We start from the raw sequence: 19,268 nt of genomic DNA on the forward strand, positions 1-19,268 counted from the left end.
TTGATCAGGAAGTTCGTAATTCCCGCGACTCCATGATAGAGCATCTTTGGCACGGCAGGATTATTGACTACAGAATACTCAGCTGTATTGTGACACAACAGGACGCACTCCAACCTCTGATTAAGAACCGTGAACAAATGGGTCATTTTGTTACGAACAAGCCAGAAGCCAAACAAATAACTGGGTAAGCTACTATTTTGCACTGATAAAATAATATATGTGCAAGTTACATGCTATTGGAACTCATTTGAACTGTTGTCCAATTATGTTTGATTGTAAAATAATATAAATGTTTTTGTTAATCTGTATGATATTTCAGCCAAGTGGAAGTGGCTCAAGTGTTGGCACCAACTACAGATCAAAATATAGATGAAGAATCAGACGTCAACATGGAAGATGACCAGTCGGCGTTGTACCAACCGTAAGTAAATACAAATAGAAATCATTTTCATTAACAAGTACTACGTATAAGTATATAAGCAAACATGGATGTATTTTATTTATTCTAATCTGCATACCAAATATTTTCCAGACCATTGAACCAGGTATGGGACACCAAACTGAGAAAGGGGATGCAAAGCAGTGGTTTATACCAAAAGCACCCTCTGGATTGTGATCTGCTGGCTGGATTTGGGAAATATCTCCGCGACGACAACAACATTCCCAATTTCAAACAGGAGGTATATACAGAGATTTGACTTTAATTTAACTGTTTACATATTTTAATGAGAATTAATAGATTTTAAAGTAGTTACTAACTATGTAATTAATATTATTTTCATGTACAGGTTGCAAATGTGTCAAGGTTTTTGTTTTACATGGACTCAAACAAACCATCGCTGGATTTTGTTAATAACTTGGAAAAAAGCAGATCATTTTTTACCAAGCTTGCAGACATTGGACAGAAGAAGCAAACCATTGCCAACTACATGAAGAATTTGAAGAGATTTATTCGCTACAACATGACACGCCTTATTCAGACAGACAGAGCCGTGTTTGAGCAATGCAAGCATTTCCTCCTATGCTTGAATGAACTGCCGAAGTCCATGAGCAAGCAGGTGTCTCAGGAAACTACTGGGAAAAGGTATATATTTCAAATTGATCCTCACAGAAATGTATTTTTTTTTGAATAAGTGTGTATTATCAACGTTCTTAAAATAATGTATGTATTATTGTTTTTCTGCAGATACACACAGATGGTGTCAGTTGCGAAGACACCAAAAGAATGTTGGGAAATTTTGAGGGTGGCGAAGAACGAATTTCTGTGTATCATTGGGAAGGCCATGAATGAAGAATCCTTGCTGGAAACTGAACAACTGCATGTTCTGTACTACCTTGAGTCTCTGCTCATGCTCAAACATCTCCAAAGGGCTGGAGTGATCAAACATTTGACCGTAAGTTAACTAATGTCATAAATTTGCTATAATGTTGAATTGTATTTGCTTCTTTGGCATGTGTTTTATTAACATGTCACTGTTCCAATTGCAGCTGAGCGAATGGCTCTCGAGGAGCGCGTGCAAGTTGCCAGATGGTGAGAATTGGACTGTCGTCGGTGTTAAGAAGCACGAAACAGCAACTCAGCAAGTTGCAACCATTTTGTTAGATGAGGAGGAACATGCAGTAAGTATATTTACTACAATCTGTTATTGTGAATGTGATTTAATACAAACCTGTTAAACACCTCTACCGACCCCCTCCCGGATCCGGGATCCTCCTCATCAGAAACGCTGACTAGCATAGCCTAGCCTAGCGCCACAGGGAATATCAAATAATATATTTTCATGAACTCACAAGTCCAATACAGCAAATGAAAGATAAACATCTTGCGAATCCAGCCAACATGTCCAATTTTTAAAATGTTTTACAGCGAAAACACAACATATATTTATGTTAGCTCACCACAATAGCCCAAAACACAACGGCAGTTTTTCACCGCAAAGATAGCTTTCACAAAACCCACAAATAGAGATAAAATGAATCACTAACCTTTGAACAACTTCATCAGATGACAGTCTTATGACATCATGTTATACAATACATTTATGTTTTGTTCGAAAATGTGCATATTTATAGCTACAAATCTGGGTTTTACATTGCAGCCATGGTCACAAATGGCACCAAAATGTCCAGAGAAATTTTAGACAGCCACGTAATCTAACAGAAAAACTCATCATAAACTTTGCTGAAAAATACAAGTTGCATATATGTTTAAAGATACACTGGTTCTTAATGCAACCGCTGTGTTAGATAAAAAAAAAAAAAAAAAACTTTAGTACAAAGCACAGCATGCAATAATCTGAGACAGCGCTCAGCCATTCTCCGCCACGTTGGAGTCCAAAGAGTCCACAAAAATACAAAATTACATCATATATATTCCCTTACCTTTGATGATCTTTCCTCAGAATGCAGTGCCAGGAATCCTAGTTCCACAATAAATCGTTGTTTTGTTTTAGAATGTCCATTTCTTCTGTCGAATTAGCAACTTTGGCTAGCATAGTGGAGCTCACGTGTCCATGAAGATTTTACGCATGAACGAAAAATTCAAAAAGTCATAATAATAGTCGAATAAACTGGTCAAACTCAGTTGAGAATCCATCTTTAGGATGTTTTTCAGAAATCAATCCAATAACGTCCCAGACGGAGCATTTCTTCGTGTCTACCTAACGCATTGCAGAAAACGACAAACCGAAGTGCGTAGCCAAGTACTACTAATATGGCTGACCTCTCACTCCAACGAGTCCCATCCGGTCCCAGAAAAGGCTAGAGACTTCATTCCACGTTCTACTGCCTGTTGACATCTAGTGGAAGGCGTATGAAGTGCATACAGATCCATAAATACAAGACAATTGAATAGGCAATGCCTTTCACAGAGACCCATTTCAGAACTTTCACTTCCTGTTTGGAAGTTTGCCTGCCAAATGAGTTCTGTTTTACTCACAGATATAATTCAAACAGTTTTAGAAACTTCAGTGTTTTCTATCCAATAGTAATAATAATATGCATATCATATAATCTAGGACAGAGTACGAGGCCGTTTAAATTGGGCACGATTTTATCCAGAAGTGAAACGGGTGCCCCCTATTTACATGTATTAATGTTGTCTATATTTTCAGTGGTTCGATGTGTACTACCGACATGTTCGACCAGCTTTTCTTAAAAACTCTGATGACATGCAAGAAGATGAGAGATTCTTCATTTCCACAACCGGGAAACCCATCTACAACCCATCCAATGACCTACAAAGGTTTCATGCCAAGTAAGTACACCACTGTTAAGGAGAACACTGTTTAATCATTCCACAATACTTTTTGGACAGTACAGTTTTCTGAAACCAAACTGTTTTTCTTGTTCTTTCATCAGATACAACTTGCCCAACATCACGAGCCAGGTAGCAAGAAAAGTTTTGAGAGACAAATACCAAAGCCAGCTTCACAGACCAAGAGATGTCCCTTGTTGCTGACTACTTGGCCCATACAACTGCTACAACTAAAAAGCATTACCGCTTGAAGACAACAGTCAATGCCTGCATGGAAATGAAGCTGATCTCCAAAGTTGCCATGTCCATTGAATCTGAGTAAGTATTTACACAAATTATATAAATTACACTTTACATTGTCTTGTAAATGCTGCTACATATAGATACAAATGTGTTATGTTCCCTTTTTCAAGTAGTGAGACTGCAGGCCCCTCCTGTGCAAGCACAAGGAGAAAAGGAGCATTGTCCAGCAGCAAAAAGTTGGATGAGGCACAGACCTTGAAACTCTTCTATGAACACTTCCCTGTCACAATTGATGGACAATCAATCAAGACGAAGGACAGACGACTGATTGCAGGAACGTATGAGAGATACTGCTATGACAAGTGGAGAAGCCAGCAAGAGAAAATGAGACGGGATTATGTGATCGGTATGAAGCAGCTAAAATACACTAAACTAAATACAATTTTGTTATATTATATATTACAAAAATGTACTTTATTTAGTCAGTAAATAAAGTACTACTTGATAAGGGCTTCTACTATTGAATAAATGAAATTATTAATAACACTTATTTTTTTGTTACAGCGCACTTCCCCAGAAGACAGCCCACTGCAAGTCAAGTAGAGAGATACATTGAAAGGCAGAACTGGGAGAAGAACAAAGTGAAAGTGGAGAATGTCCTTTGTTACTGGCAACCTTCAATTAACACTGACACACCAAAAGACAACAAGGCAATTAAGAAGCTGGTGAAGTCCCAGAAGTGGAAAGGACTGTACATTGCCACTGACCCTGATAAAGGAAAAAAGGTCATGACGACACGTCCATTTGCTAAAGGGGAAGTTGTCTGTGACTACCACGGTCTCCCACTCTCAGGGAAGCAGGGGAAAGAATTGTTGGAAGCAACAGATAATGACGAGATGGGGTTCCTTTACTTCTACAAGGAATCGTCAGGGAAAACGTACTGTATAGATGCAAAGACTGTGCCCTGCCCTTGCCACCCAGAGATGGACACAATTGGACGTAGGATAAATCACTCCAGAAAGAGAAGCAACATAAAGGGTCAGCTTCAGCAATTAGAAGAGGATGGCAACGTGTGGAACATCATCCTTTTCATTGCCCTACGAGACATTCAGGTGCAACAAGAACTGTTATTTGACTATGGGGTGTCAAGAAAATCTTTTGTTGGAGAAGGAGAAGATTTGGAATGGCTTGACAACTAGGTCCGTCAGCTTGAAATCTGATGGGTCTCAAAACAACCCCCCTTGGGTGGTGCTGTGGCGGAGATAAGAGAGTGACCTTTGGAAGTGATCTTCCCAGCCTGTCAACATTTTGTTTTCTTCTGTTGTTATACATATTGAAAGAGAATGTGCAATATTAAATAATAGATCATCACACACACACAAACATGGCTTCATCGTTGTTCACAGTTTATTCATAGTTTCTCACCATTTTTAATTATCGCATATGATCATAGTTGGCCATAGTTTCTAATCATAGTTTCTAAATGTACTTTCTAATTGTATATTCTAGTCTGAGAAGTTTTGGTACAATAATAAAGTCAAATGCAACCGAACAGGCCAGAAGCAATTGTTTGTCCCTGTAGTTTTGAATGTTTCCCTGTCAGAACATTGTTGAGAGGCTAAGAGAATGACCTTTGGAGGTGAACTTCCCAGGATGTCAACATTTCGTTATCTTCTGTTGCAGAGGGGAGGGGCAGTTCAGTGAGCTGGAGCCTTTGATTGCCCTGCCTCTGGGAGCCTGTCAGATATGTCCAAAATATCAGTAAGATATATCTGTAAAATATTTTGAGCTACAAACATACTTCTTCTATTTGGAGAGTTTTTTTTTTTTTTACCATTCAGGGATCTACTATCAAACAGTCAAGAAATCATTAAAAGATTAATGTTTACACTGCTCCACTGCTGTGACAAGTGGAGAAGCCAGCAAGAGGAAAGGAGATGATTTATGTGATTGGTAAGGTGCACCTAAAATACAGTAAACTGAATACAATTTTGTTGTATTAGGTATTACGAAAATGGGCCATGATTTGAACATACAGTAACATCTCCGCCACTCCGGATTCGGGGATCTGAACCCGACTCCCTTTCGGTTGGCCGGGGGCGACGGAGGCCATCGCCCCTCCCTTCCGAATGCCGTTCGCCCATCTCTTAGGACCGACTGACCCATGTTCAACTGCTGTTCACATGGAACCCTTCTCCACTTCGGCCTTCAAAGCTCTCGTTTGAATATTTGCTACTACCATCAAGATCTGCACCCGTGGCGGCTCCACCCGGGCCCGCACCCTAGTCTTCCGTTCTCACCGCAGCGGCCCTCCTCCTCATACATGTGACATTTAAAAAAAAAAAAAAATACTTTTTATTCTACAATAACCTTTACCCCCTCCTTTTGGGAATGTCTCCTCACTTCCAGTAGAATAGATTTCATAAAGATGTATCCAAAGGAGCAATAGAGTTGGAGAACATGCGCCCGTGTATTTTGTTCTCTTTGAGGTCCATTTTCTCCGAAACCTAAACCTAACCCGCCAGAGCCCTGTTCTCCTATTGAACAAACTGCTATCTTGAAATGTTGAAAAAGTTGTGTTCATAGGAAGCATGGGCTGTTTTCTCTCAAGACAAAAAAGTAGGCCCAAAAATGAGGCCTGACCTAAATTGAAAGTGATTTTGGGTAACAGCGGCCAATCCGTTGAGGCTAGAAACACAATTAAACCACAGGAATGTTTTTGAGGTCCTCCATATATTCTCTGACCATGTGAAATGAACCCTTAACAGTGAATAAATTCCAAAATGTACCTTACTTCTCTCAACTGCTAGGTCCATCTGCTTGAAATCTAATGGGACACAATACTATCCATTAACATGTTTGGTTCTACATATTAGAGTAAGAACTTGACGGACAAATATTCTCAGAACCCAACAAACCTCTCTTTTAAAAATTCAAAAACTGTAATTTCTGTAATATGTTTAGCCATGCAAGTTTGACTGAAAATGTCAGGTCCTCACGGGTGATTTGCCTTGCAAAATCACCTACAATGACAGCTCATCAGGCTTAAGGATTACCTTTACTGATTTAAGCTATGGACCTGGAGCCACAGGAAAGGCTTAAATTGTCCCTGTAATTTGAATGTTTCCCTGTCAGAAAATTGTTGATAGGCTAAGAGAATGACCTTTGGAGGAGATCTTCCCAGGATGTCAACATTTCGTTATCTTCTGTTGCAGAGGGGAGGGGCAGTTCAGTGAGCTGGAGCCTTTGATTGCCTTGCAGAGGGGAGCCTGTCAGATATGGTCAAAATATCTGTAAGATATATCTGTAAGATAATTTGTGATACAAACATACTTCTATTTGGAGAAGGTTTTTTTCCCATTCAGGGATCTACTATCAAACAGTCATGAAATCATAAATAAATGAATGTCTACACTAAAGTATGTGGATTTGATGGTTTCTAACCTTAAAGGGCCAAGAACCAAAGTACAAATGCCAATGAAGTCCCTGCTCAGCCCTGATCCTTTAATTTTTTTCAATTCTGGTTTCTTCTTAAGTTCCGGCCTTTCTAGGGAGTTTTTCCTAGCCACCATGCTTCTACACCTGCATTGCTTGCTGTTTGGGGTTTTAAGCTGGGTTTCTGTACAGCACTTTGAGAAATCAGCTGATGTGAGAAGGGCTTTATAAATAAATTTGATTTGAGTCAATGCCATGTCTGTTGTCTTTTGTCATAGAGAGAGAGAATCTATTTCATAAAGGTATCCATTAAGATAGGGAGAGAGTGTGTACATTCTAGGCCCAGAATGAAGCCTGACCTAAATTTAAGGTGCTTTTGGGTTACAGCAGCCAAACCGTGGAGGCTAGAAACACAATTCAACCACAGGAATGCTTGGGAGGTCCTCCTTATTTACTCAGACCATTTGAAATGAACCCTTAAAACAGTGAATCAATTCCTAAATGTGCCTTAGTTCTCTCCCCTTAGGAATACATTGCCTGCTGCTCGAAATTCAACTGGATGACTAAGTGGGTTAGGGTTACCCTAGAAAACTATCATCAATAACAACTAATCAGGCTACTATAAGGATTACTTGTGTTGTTTTTCAGCTTCCTGGAGCAACCGGAAGTGGTTAAGTAAACCCTAAAAGAGGTATTCAACCCTCTGAAAACAATCAGTTTTTAACATAAAGGCTTTAAACTCAGGATTATGTAAAAGGGTGTCCCAGTGAGGAAATGTGTTTAATTGTAGCTTCCTGTGACAACCGGAAGTGCCTTACATTGAGGTCATAGGTGCTGTTTTGAGGGGTTAAAAAGGTCACATCTTTCCAAAATGTCATATGTGTGATTAGGCAACCCTCATGAACTGATACATACAAGACTGGTAATAGGACTTCACTGCTACTTCCTATCTGGTAATAGGACTTCACTGCTATTTCATGGTTTTGATGTCTTCATATATTATTCTACAATGTATAAAATAGTGAAAATAAAGAAAAACCCTTGAATGAGTAGATGTGTCCAAACTTTTGACTGGTTCTGTATCCTTATGCTACTGTCACATAACATAATATAATGTCAGTGTCAGTATCCTTAGATGCTGTGGGAATATGTTATATTGTGTACATGTTCCCCTTGTAGATATTTCTTAACATCTCAGATACTAGTACATTAGTAGAACATAACAGTGTAATAGCGTAGTACTACAGTACGGACCTGTCTTGACGTTTGAAACTAAAAAGTTTATTGTCAGAACCAGCTTTTTGGACATGTGTAGTATATAAAATATCAGGGACTCCTTGATTCACCAAAGGTTCTTGTTCTCTACAGTTTAACATAAACTGTATTTACCTCCCCTCTAAAAACATACTTTTGGATTATAAACATGTCAATAAAAAAAGATGACTAAAGTATCTTGTCATGTCATATACATCGTAACCCAAGGGTGGTCAAATTGTTGTTCAAATGTTGCATATAAAATCTTTAGTTCCTAGGCATTGTTTTATATGTTATAATGTATAATAAACAACTATATTGTATACATTAACAATATTGTTTTGTCAAAATAAACTGCTACCTGCATCTGTATGCAGACGATACAGTTGTGTACTATATTGCCCACCCTGCTGATCAGTCTCTATCTGAACTACAGTATGCTGTCATTATTTTACAGAAAACCTTTGTTGACCTTACATTATTATTGAATCTGTGTAAAACTAAGTATATGTTGTTTTCTAGAGTGCACAAAAATGATTCTTATGATTGAAGTGTGTCACGTTGTATACAGATCGGAGACAGGCGCAGGAATACAAAATAGTTGTTTTTTTTCTACCCACAGATGCGTACGTCATAAAGATGACGGGGACGAAGCCCAAAGCAAACACGTATATTTTACACGAGGCTGTAACCCAAACAATGAGCGAGGTGTAAACCTCGAATAAATACCCGGGACGAGACCCATAGTAACAATACACGGGACGAGACCCATAATGACAATACACGGGACGAGACCCGTAATGACAATACACGGGACGAGACCCGTTACAACAATACACGGGACGAGACCCGTAATGACAATACACGGGACGAGACCCGTAATGACAATACACGGGACGAGACCCGTAATGACAATACACAGGACGAGACCCATAGTAACAATAAACGGGACGAGACCCGTTACGACAATACACGGGACGAGACCCATAGTAACAATACACGGGACGAGACCCGTAATGACAAAACACGGGACGAGACCCGTAATGACAATACACGGGACGAGACCCGTAGTGACAATACACGGGACGAGACCCGTAGTGACAAAACACGGGACGAGACCCGTTACGACAATACACGGGACGAGACCCATAGTAACAATACACGGGACGAGACCCGTAATGACAATACATGGGACGAGACCCGTTACAACAATACACGGGACGAGACCCGTAATGACAATACACGGGACGAGACCCGTTACAACAAGACCCGGTACAACAATACAAAAAAAACGAAGTATATGTTGTTTTCTAGATTGTACAAAAATAATTCTAATGATTGAAGTGTGTGTACCTTGTATGGTGTATCTGACTTTAACCTGTCTTTTAAAAACCGTATTGATGAGTTAGTTAAGATGCTGAGTTGGTGTTTTAGACTGGGTTTCTGTCTAGATGTTAAGCTGTCTTTAAAAAACCATATTGATGAGTTAGTTCATTAAGATGCTGAGTTGGGGTTTTAGGCTGGGTTTCTGTATAGACATTAAGCTGTCTTTTAAAAACATATTGATGAGTTAGTTAATTAAGATGCTGAGTATGAAAAGGGTCTTCTTCTATAGAAATAGGTCAGGCCTCTTGCTTAATAGTACAAAGCAGATCATTCAATCAATGTTCTTACTGGTCCTAGACTATGGTGACATCATCTATATGAATGCAGCTGCCACTTCATTAAAGCCATTAGATGCATTTGACCATAGTGCACTTTGTTTTATTATGGGTACAGGTTCAGTGCACATCCCTGTATTCTCCATCAGGAAGTAGGCTTGACCCTCTTTGTGGTCACGTAGGTCCATTCATTGCTCTCTTTGCATTTATAAAGCTCTTTGACAGTAACTCCCTCTGTAGCTAACATCTACAATAACCATTAGAGGTAAGAGTTGGTGTTATCATACACAGTTTCAGGGATGGCTAGCTCTGGGAATTCCTTTGGTCTGTACAGAGTTAGGTAAATCTGCTCTTAGCACCTTTCTTGTGGAATAATCTCCAAACTTCTCTAAACGTTTGTTTTGGTGCCTTTAGGTTAATTCAAACTTCTGAATGAGGACCTGTTACAACTTACTTACAAAACCTTTAACGGAGTTCATGAAAGCATTCAGTCATGGATGTATGTAAACATAATTACCAGGTATTGCTTGTTACAGAAGAATACTGTTGTACATTGAATAGCCATTCATCACTGTTACACCTCCTTGATGTGATGGTTTTCTATGTCTGTACATAGTGTGAATAGTGGTTTCCAAAAAGTTTTTTCCACCTAAACCAGAATGTTAAATGACCTTTATGATCTTTTGTACCACTATTACTTTGGGGTTCTAATCCCCCTCTGTTAAAATCCGCACTGTGAACACCACATCTGTAACATTCATGAACCTTCACTATCTTCATCCCTAAACTAGCAACAATAACTATTGTCTATTGTTATTCTCAATGACCTTCCTGGCCATATGAAAGTCTTGCTAAATACACCAGTTTTTGCACCAGTTTTTTATGTCTATGGTTATGCAAACATTTGTTTATTATATTATATTTTATCATTAAGAATAATATTGTTTTAATTCTATATGGGTCACGCCTTGCTTTGGTCAGGTGTTCTCTTATGGGTCAATAATTTTAATTCGAATATAGCAATGATGCTCTCTCCTCAACCACTTCCAGTGCCTTTGGAAAGTATTCAGACCCCTTGACGTTGTCCACATTTTGTTATGATAGTCTTATTCTAAAATGGATTAAATAAAACTATTTCCTCAGAAATCTACACACAATACCCCATAATGATAAAGCGATAAAAGACTTTTAGACATTTTAGAAAATGTATTAAAAACAAAAAACATACATCTTATTTACATAAGTTTTCAGACCCTTTGCTCTGATACTCGGAATTGAGCTCAGATGCATGTTTCCATTGATCATCCTTGAGATATTTCTACAACTTGATTGGAGTCCACCTGTGGTAAATTAAATTATTATTGGGTATTGTGTGTCGATTGATGAGGAAAAATGTTAAGTAATACATTTTAGAATAAGCTGTAATGTAACAAAATGTGGAAAAAGTCAAGGGGTCTGAATACTTTCCGAATACACTGTACAAACATCACATTGAATATTCACCTCACTTTCAAAAATCTCCATGAGGAGGAAAGGATTCCCAGATTATCTTTTAGATGTTCTGTCTTCAGGATGTTCTGGATTGATGGCTGTTGGAGAGGGGAGGGGCAGTTGAGTGAGCCTCTGCCTTTTATTGCCCTGCCTCTGGGAGCCTCTCAGCTTGTGACATGATGAGAGAGAGTGAGAGATGGCCTACCTGTAAGATATTTTGTGCTATAAACGTACTTCTATTTGAAGAGGTTTTTGACCATTCAAGGACCTAATCTTTCATTTATATTCTACGTTTAGTTTTTCAAGGTTTCTGATTGTCGCTGTTTTTCTGTTTTTCGCTTCCAAAATCACACTGTTAATAGAAAAACAACAACATTGGATGTTCTAAATCCACAACAATAATTAAACCACATCAGGAGACCACTTTTGAAGTCTGAGAAAAATATTTGAGATATCTGAGAAGATATTTTAATTTTTTGGGTGTAGATAACGACAACTTGCAGGCAGTAGGTTCAGAATAACTTTGGCAAAAATGAATATAAATTATACCACCAGATGAGCCTTGGTCAATTTAGCTAGGAATATGCCACCCTCTTCAATCTGTCACCTAATCCTGCCTAATGGGCAGGTCAGCCCTGGAGGAAAGTATTGGCTGTAAAGAAGGAGGAGAAAACATAACATCTGGTTATTTTTAAATGACTTCTTATGACATTGCTTGCCAGAATAAACATTGTAATGGGGATTTTTTTCCCAGTCTGCGTTACCCACTCCAGGCAGCAGACGGCGATGTGAGTCTTTCAGTTGATGGTTCTTGTGTGACGTATAATATAGTGGACGGGACGGGAGGCCTCTTCAACAGCGACAAAAGGCTTCTGATTCACCCACCGCGGTGGTTTGTAGCGAACATTAAACCGAACCATTTAAGATCTTTAGACCAATATTGTGTATATTAATCTTAGTGTTTAGAACAGGATTCTGTTTACGTATCTACATGTTCATTTAAACGCAATTTGCTTATTACATTAGCAAATCTGTTACATTGGTACTGCGCTAGGCTAATGTCCCTGAGCATTTTAAATTTGTATTTATTTCACCTTTATTTAACCAAGTAGACTAGTTGAGAACAGGTTCTCATTTACAACTGCGACCTGGCATGAGCTCACTAAACTAGACGGAGAAAGAAGCTCTGATGAAAGGAGAGGAAGAAGCTTTCAGAATGAAAGACGAGGAAGAGGAGGCTATCACATTGAAAGGAGAGAATGATATTACAGTGAAAGAGGAAGATGGGAGAGAGGTTGTCAAAGTGGAAGAGGAGGAGGTAGAAGCTTTCAGAATCAAAAAGGAGGAAGATGCCGTAACAATACAAGAAGAGAATGTAGTGAAAGAAGAGGAAGAACCCTTTAGAGTAAAAGAGGAAGAGGAGGCTATCTCAATAAAAGAGGAGGACGTCGTTTTGAGAGTGAAAAAGGAGGAGGCGACTGAAGATCCGATTACCACCAGTGAGTACTGACTTAAAAACAGGGGCACAAGCTATGCAGTTGTTGAACTAATGTGTGGTTTTAAAGGGACATTCTACTGAAGTTCTACACTTGACTATGTTGTTCAGTACTGTAGGAATTGTTTAAGGTGTAATCTGCCATTGATACATATATTTTTTGGGGACTTTTAAATGAGATGTATTTAATTATCCTTGTTGTCTGTATTAAAGTGCACTTCATCTAAAATAACAGGCTTTTAAAATGCAATATTGATGCATAATTTCCTACTTAAAATGTCAAAGGGACGTAAAAGGCACCCATTTAGTGGAACGACCCTTTTACATTTACAACACAAACAATATTCGACAAAATGATGATGAAAGTGGCCATTTTAGGCCCTTTTTATACATTATACATGCATGCCTCTTGTAAGACTCTGTGATTGTAATAGATGGTCATAAGTTTACAATCTGTTTGATGTTGTCATTCACACAGGAGAGAGACATGACTATTGTGGATCCTCTGGGGAGCCTCAACAACATCCTGATGCTGACGAGGCAGAGAAGAGTCTCTCCAGATCAGAACACCAGATGGTACAGCTTGGTCTGGTCTAGCATACAGCTTGCTCTATCTGGGTCTGGGCTGAGTTTCTGTAAAGCACTTCATGTCAACAGTGACATCAGCATCCATAATGATATGTGTCTGTCCCCTCTTTATGGTTACCAGGACAACGCTAGCCCTTCCTCCCTCCTGGAGTCCCCATGTCGTGCCTCTCCCGGTAGCACCTTACTGCTGGGTATGAAGAGGTTGTCTGTGCTGCTGGTGGACTGCAGGAAAACAACGGGTCTGAGTGGAACTGTGAGAGGAGGAGAAGAGAAGAAAGGATCAGATTTGACACATCAAAGTAAGTGCTGTAGTTTAGTTTGAACAAATACAATAGATCTGCCCACTGGTATCTGTTACCAGGACAACCAGCAGAGTTCTGTTAGTTGACAGGAAGATAGACTGGTGCATATGGATGTTATGAATATCATAACACTGAAAAAGGATTCTGTCAATGAAAAGAGAGAAACCAATAGACCATATTAAACCTTGATGAAAGTTAGCTTTGGAGAGAAAGTTTCAAGATGATCCGATGTAAGGTGCATGTTTTACAAACACTTTTTCTCAAAACATTATGGATGTTAAATTGTCTGTCCCAGTCTTTACAAGACTGTAGAACACACAAACTAAACTCCAGACACTTCAATGTGGTCTGTATTGCTTCATTAACATCTGATCTACACAACAAATATATTGTTTAAAACAAACTCTGTAAAGCCTTTTCTAAAAGCCATGAAATATGTATAAATGAAAAGCATTTTTTGTGAGACTTGGCCTCCGTCTCTGTAATGGCCAAAATTCATTTCATTTTCTACTTTATCAGGTCAAATGACGGCTGAACTCCAACATAGACTTTAAAGAACATTGTTTCATTTGAAATTACTAACTTTTTTGACATCAATGTGCTGCTAACAGTTTAGTTTCCTCCACTGTCCCTGTCCTCATACCGGGCTTAAACTGTTGATACCGCTTGCCATGTGGTACCGCTTTCCGTGTGGTACCGCTTGCCATGTGGTAAAAGAGAGAACAGTCTATGACTAGGGTGGCTGGAGTCTTTTGACAATTTTTGCATCATCTGTGGATCTGTTGAGGCGGTATGCAAATTGGAGTGGGTCTAAGTGTTACTGGGATAATGGTGTTGATGTGAGCCATGACCAGCCTTTCAAAGCACTTCATGGCTACAGACGTGAGTGCTACAGGTCGGTAGTAATTTAGGTAGGTTACCTTAGTGTTCTTGGACACAGGGACTATGGTGGTCTGCTTGAAACATGTTGGTATTACAGACTCGGTCAGGGCATGCTCGGAGTACACATCCGGGTAATCCGTCTGGCCCTGCGGCCTTGGGAATGTTGACCCGGAACAGCTGATGCTCTCATGCATGCTTCAGTGTTACTTGCCTCGAAGCGAGCATACAAGTAATTTAGCTCATCTGGTAGGTGTCACGGGGCAGCTCGCGGCTGTGCTTCTCTTTATAGTGTGTGATAGTTTGCCCTGCAAATATCCGACGAACCTCGGAGCCGGTGTAGTATGATACGATCATAGTCCTGTTTTGACTCTTTGCCTGTTTGATGGTTCGTCGGAGGGCATAGCGGGATTTCTTATAAGCTTCCAGATTAGAGTCCCGCTCTTTGAAACCCTTTAGCTCAGTGGGGATATTGCCTGTAATCCATAACTTCTGGTTGGGGTATGTACTAGAGGTCGACCGATTATGATTTTTCAACGCCGATACGGATTTATTGGAGGAACAAAAATAGCCAATACCGATTAATCGGCACATTTTTAGATATATATTTGTAATAATGACATTTACAACAATACCGAATGAACAATTTTATTTGAACTTAATATAATACATAAATAAAATCTATTTAGTCTCAAATAAATAATGAAACATGTTCAATTTGGTAGAAATATTGCAAATACACAGCGTTGGATTAAGAAAGTAAAAGTACAGTATGTGCCAAGTAAAAAAGCTAACGTCTAAGTTCCTTGCTCAGAACATGAGAACATATGAAAGCTGGTGGTTCCTTTTAACATGAGTCTTCAATATTCCCAGGTAAGAAGTTTGAGTTCGTAGTTATTATAGGAATTATGACGCGTCGACTATGTCCCTCTATACCATTTGTATTTCATATACCTTTGACTATTGGATGTTCTTATAGGCACTTTAGTATTGCCAGCCTAATCTCGGGAGTTGATAGGCTTGAAGTCATAAACAGCGCTGTGCTTCAAGCATTGCTAAGAGCTGCTGGCAATCGCAGGAAAGTGCTGTTTGAATGAATGCTTACGAGCATGCTGCTGCCTACCACTGCTCAGTCAGACTGCTCTGTCAAATATCAAATCATAGACTTAATTATAATAAACACACAGAAATACAAGCCTTAGGTCATTAATATGGTAAAATCCAGAAAGTTTAATTTAGAAAACAAAACGTTTATTCTTTCAGTGAAATACGGAACCGTTCCATATTTTATAAAACGGGTGGCATCCATAAGTCTAAATATTGCTGTTACATTGCACAACCTTCAATGTTATGTCATGATTACAGTTGAAGTCAGAAGTTTACATACACCTCAGCCAAATACATTTAAACTCAGTTTTTCACAATTTCTGACATTTAATCCTTGTTAAAATGCCCTGTCTTAGGTCAGTTAGGATCACCACTTTATTTTAAGAATGTGAAATGTCAGAATAATAGTAGAGAGAATGATATATTTCAGCTTTTATTTCTTTCATCACATTCCCAGTGTGTCAGAAGTTTACGTTTCGGGTAGCCTTCCACAAGCTTCCCACAATAAGTTGGGTGAATTATGGCCCATTCCTACTGACAGAGCAGGTGTAACTGAGTCAGATTTGTAGGCCTCCTTGCTCACACACGCTTTTTCAGTTCTGGCCACACATTTTCTATAGGATTGAGGTCAGGGCTTTGTGATGGCCAATCCAATACCTTGACTTTGTTGTCCTTAAGCCATTTTGACACAACTTTGGAAGTATGCTTGGGGTCATTGTCCATTTGGAAGACCCATTTGCGACCAAGCATTAACTTCCTGACTGATGTCTTGAGATGCTGCTTCAATATATCCACAATTTTCCTGCCTCATGATGCCATCTATTTTGTGAAGTGCACCAGTCCCTCCTGCAGCAAAGCACCCCCACAACATGATGCTGCCACCCCCGTGCTTCACGGTTGGGATGGTGTTCATCGGCTTGCAAGCTTCCCCCCTTTTTCTTCCAAACATAACGATGGTCATTATGGCCAAACAGTTATATTTTTGTTTCATCAGACCAGAGGACATTTCTCCATTTCTCCGACTTAATTATAATAAACACACAGAAATACAAGCCTTAGGTCATTAATATGGTAAAATCCAGAAAGTTTAATTTAGAAAACAAAACGTTTATTCTTTCAGTGAAATACGGAACCGTTCCATATTTTATAAAACGGGTGGCATCCATAAGTCTAAATATTGCTGTTACATTGCACAACCTTCAATGTTATGTCATGATTACAGTTGAAGTCAGAAGTTTACATACACCTCAGCCAAATACATTTAAACTCAGTTTTTCACAATTTCTGACATTTAATCCTTGTTAAAATGCCCTGTCTTAGGTCAGTTAGGATCACCACTTTATTTTAAGAATGTGAAATGTCAGAATAATAGTAGAGAGAATGATATATTTCAGCTTTTATTTCTTTCATCACATTCCCAGTGTGTCAGAAGTTTACGTTTCGGGTAGCCTTCCACAAGCTTCCCACAATAAGTTGGGTGAATTATGGCCCATTCCTACTGACAGAGCAGGTGTAACTGAGTCAGATTTGTAGGCCTCCTTGCTCACACACGCTTTTTCAGTTCTGGCCACACATTTTCTATAGGATTGAGGTCAGGGCTTTGTGATGGCCAATCCAATACCTTGACTTTGTTGTCCTTAAGCCATTTTGACACAACTTTGGAAGTATGCTTGGGGTCATTGTCCATTTGGAAGACCCATTTGCGACCAAGCATTAACTTCCTGACTGATGTCTTGAGATGCTGCTTCAATATATCCACAATTTTCCTGCCTCATGATGCCATCTATTTTGTGAAGTGCACCAGTCCCTCCTGCAGCAAAGCACCCCCACAACATGATGCTGCCACCCCCGTGCTTCACGGTTGGGATGGTGTTCATCGGCTTGCAAGCTTCCCCCCTTTTTCTTCCAAACATAACGATGGTCATTATGGCCAAACAGTTATATTTTTGTTTCATCAGACCAGAGGACATTTCTCCAAAAAGTATGATCTTTGTCCCCATGTGCAGTTGCAACCTGTAGTCTGGCTTTTTATGGCGGTTTTGGAGCAGGGGCTTCTTCCTTGCTGAGCGACCTTTCAGGCTATGTCAATATAGGACTCGTTTTACTGTGGATATAGGTAATTTTGTACCTGTTTCCTCCAGCATCTTCACAAGGTCCTTTGTTGTTCTGGGATTGATTTGAACTTTTCGCACCAAAGTACGTTCATCTCTAGGAGTCAGAACGCGTCTCCTTCCGTAGCTGTATTTATTATTTTTTTATTTTACCAGGTATGTTGACTGAGAACACATTCTCATTTACAGCAACAACCTGGGGAATAGTTACAGGGGAGAAGAGGGGGATGAATGAGCCAATATGACGGCTGCGTGGTCCCATTGTCAGAGCTTCTAGGAGTACTGGGTGGAGGAGTCAAGCGCAGAGAGCAGGTTAGTTCAGGACGTGGATTTTTATTCCTGTCGACAGTAACAACGGTCATGCCCAACACAACGGGCGCATGAAAATCCCAGTCCAAACACACAGGACTAAACTGTCCGGAAAATAGCTTCCACTTAAATACCAACACCAAATAACAGAAAACAAGCCCGCACAAAAGCCGGCGGGCCTACTGCCCTTAAATAGCCTACCCACAAAACTAAACTCAAAACAGGTGCACCCAATCAGCCCAAACTAACAGAAACAAAAAGAAGGGAATCGATGGCAGCTAGTAGGCCGGTGACGACGACCGCCGAGCGCCGCCCGAACAGGAAGAGGCACCATCTTCGGCGGGATTCGTGACACCCATGGTGTTTATACTTGCGTACTATTGTTTGTACAGATGAACGTGGTACCTTCAGGCGTTTGGAAATTGCTCCCAAGGATGAACCAGACTTGTGGAGGTCTACAATTATTTTTCAGAGATCTTGGCTGATTTCTTTTGATTTTCTCATGATGTCAAGCAAAGAGGGCACTGCGTTTGAAGGTAGGCCTTGAAATACATCCACAGGAACACCTCCAATTGACTAAAATTATGTCAATTAGCCTATCAGAAGCTTCTAAAGCCATGACATAATTTTCTGGAATTTTCCAAGCTGTTTAAAGGCACAGTCAACTTAGTGCATGTACATTTCTGACTCACTGGAATTGTGATACAGTGAAATAATCTGTCTATAAACAATTGTTGGAAAAATGACTTGTGTCATGCACAAAGTAGATGTCCTAACCGACTTGCCAAAACTATAGTTTGTGAACAAGAAATTTGTGGAGTGGTTGAAAAACAAGTTTTAATGACTCCAACCTAAGTTAATGTAAACTTCCGACTTCAACTCTGTCAAATTCTGGCAAATTAGTTTCCAGTTCACAACGAGCCCGGCGGCCCTAACTGTTCCATATACCCTGACTCTGCTTGCACTGAACACAAGAGAAGTAACACAATTTCCCTAGTTAATATTGCCTGCTAACATGAATTTCTTAACTAAATATGCAGCTTTAAAAAAATCTACTTCTGTGCATTGATTTTAAGAAAGGCGTTGATGTTTATAGTTGGATACATTTGTGCAAAGATTGTGCTTTTTTCAGCAATG

The 19,268-nt window shown here is 39.6% G+C and overlaps 1 pseudogene; it reads left to right on the top strand.

The window, feature by feature from the left end:
• The first annotated feature begins 3,422 nt into the window (after window positions 1-3,422).
• The window catches only part of LOC120040563, an 88,916-nt pseudogene continuing 73,070 nt past the window's right edge, over window positions 3,423-19,268 (top strand).

Source organism: Salvelinus namaycush, unplaced genomic scaffold (genome assembly GCF_016432855.1).
Source record: "Salvelinus namaycush isolate Seneca unplaced genomic scaffold, SaNama_1.0 Scaffold363, whole genome shotgun sequence".
Classification (NCBI taxonomy): Eukaryota; Metazoa; Chordata; class Actinopteri; order Salmoniformes; family Salmonidae; genus Salvelinus; species Salvelinus namaycush.